Source organism: Rhincodon typus, chromosome 40 (assembly GCF_021869965.1).
Source record: "Rhincodon typus isolate 14 chromosome 40, sRhiTyp1.1, whole genome shotgun sequence".
Classification (NCBI taxonomy): Eukaryota; Metazoa; Chordata; class Chondrichthyes; order Orectolobiformes; family Rhincodontidae; genus Rhincodon; species Rhincodon typus.
Genome location: NC_063371.1, coordinates 16,010,822 through 16,013,041, shown reverse-complemented (window position 1 = coordinate 16,013,041; position 2,220 = coordinate 16,010,822). Strand labels below are relative to the sequence as shown.

At 51.0% G+C, this 2,220-nt stretch overlaps 1 protein-coding gene across 1 annotated transcript in view; it reads right to left on the bottom strand.

Moving 5' to 3' along the window:
• The window catches only part of LOC109920843 (vinexin-like), a 48,004-nt gene extending 47,315 nt beyond the window's left edge, over positions 1–689 (bottom strand). The window contains exon 1 of the mRNA XM_048618524.1: positions 548–689. The gene's annotated coding sequence lies outside the window, so the exon portion shown is untranslated. The remainder of the gene's footprint in view (positions 1–547) is intronic.
• Positions 690–2,220: the final 1,531 nt, after the last annotated feature.

Below are 2,220 nucleotides of genomic sequence, written 5' to 3'. Positions count from 1 at the left end.
CTGACCCTCCGACAGTGCGGCACTCCCTCAGCGCTGACCCTCCGACAGTGCGGCGCTCCCTCAGCGCTGACCCTCCGACAGTGCGGCACTCCCTCAGCGCTGACCCTGCGACAGTGCGGCACTCCCTCAACGCTGACCCTCCGACAGTGTGGTACTCCCTCAGTACTGACCCTCTGACAGTGCGGTAGTCCCTCAGCACTGACCCTGCGACAGTGCCAACTCTCTCAACATGGGGATGGGAATGTCTGTCTTGGTTATTGTGCTGGAGTTTGTCAAGGGGCACCTGATGTCAAATCGATGTGGTGAATTAGTAATTGGATCTGATCATGATACCTACTCTAGTTGAATAGCTGCCCTCTGTCTAAAATCTAGAATCCACGTTACGAGGTGCAGAAACCAATAAGTGGGAAGGCACCGATAACTGGCCAGCACTTCTAACAGCTATTTGGTCATGACTGATTAGTAACAAACCACACTGAGCCCTCAATGAGATTCCACACACTGGGACTCACCCCTGGATATCCATGATTGTATGTAGAAAACTCACCAAACGCTTCCCAATTGGACTCCAGGCTGTAAATCACTGCCAAACTCTCTCTCTGTAGTCCTGCTGCTGAAGGGTTAAAGAGAGACTGCCGAATCACTGAGATGTGCGTGTCCATTCAAAGCTGTAGCTCGAGGGATCAGTGACTCACTGATCAGTTCCTGTGCCGCCCTCTCTGCTGTTCCTGGCACCAACTCTGTGAAACTTTGCAAAAGTAAAGTCTCCTCCTTTGTAAGCGAGAGCTGGGGCCAGCAAACGAGTTGTGTCGAAGGCAGCTCCTCTTTCACTCAGTTGTTCAATCATTGGCACAGTTCTTGGCAGCTGGGGGTAGGAGCAAGAGGGAGAATTGAGCAAAGGGCAGGAATGTAATTCATGGAAAGTTTGTTGCTGCTTAATTGGCTTTTATTGTTTCATGTTCACATGAGCTGAATCAGGCTGTGCTTCTTAAAGAAAAGGCATTGGATTTAATGTTTACATAGGCCTCACCACGCTGTGTGTTTGTGGCAACAAGTACGGCAGCGAGATCGAAGTATTGGGTGCGGGTTGTTAAGCAGGGAGGGAAGTGGGATGGCACGGAATATGGAGAGGGAGGGATGGAGAGAAAGGGCAGTGTGGGGTGTGTGATTAGGATGGGGTAGTGGGCTAGCAGAGTTAGGTGGTGATGTGTGAGGCAATGATGAGGATGAATTCTGCTCTGATCACAAAGAACACGGAGTGAAGATAACAATGATCTGCTGCACCCAAGCTCGAATATCCATTGATCAAGGTGCTCAGTGGAGATAGCTATCTGAGCAAGGGTCATAAGGAATAGCTGTTGGAGCAGCATCATGGCAGAACACAATTGTTTTCAGCACATGGGTGAATGCAGTAGACAGCGGCTCTCTCTTTCACTCACTGGTGGACACAGTATGTCACATCCAACACAGTGTCAGCGATAACACGTATTGCCCCAGAGTCTGAACACTGTGTGCTCGGGTCCCACTTTAAACACTCGAGCAAATGTAACGTTTCCAAATTTGCAAATGAAGCAAAGCCAAGTGGGAATGTGTGTTGTGAGCAAGATGTAATGTGGCCTCAGGAGAGTTTGGGCAGTTCTAGTGAGTGGGCAAGAACGTGGCAGATGGAATATCATGCAGCAAAATGTGACATTATCCACTTTGGTTGGAAGAACAGACGGGCAGAGTATTTCTTGATCGTGAAATGCAGATGTTGGGACGAGGTGTCCTTGTCGATATGTCACTGAACGCTAACAAGCAGGAACAGCAAGTTATTAGGAAGCTTAGTGGAATGCTGCCTTCTATGTCGGAGAGTCAGTGCTGAGGGAGTGTGGCACTGTTGGAGGGTCAGTGCTGAGGGAGCGCCGCACTGTCGGAGGGTCAGTGCTGAGGGAGTGCCGCACTGTCAGAGGGTCAGTACTGAGGGAGTGCTGCATTGTTGGAGGGTCAGTACTGAGAGAGTGCCGCACTGTCAGAGGGTCAGAACTGAGGAGATTTACACTGTCGGAGGGTCAGTGCTGAGGGAGTGCCGCACTGTCGGAGGGTCAGTATTGAGGGAGTGCCGCACTGTTGGAGGGTCAGTACTGAGGGAGCGCCACACTGTCGGAAGGTCAGTGCTGAGGGAGTACCGCACTGTCGGAGGGTCAATACTGAGGGAGTGCTGCACTGTCGGAGGATCAG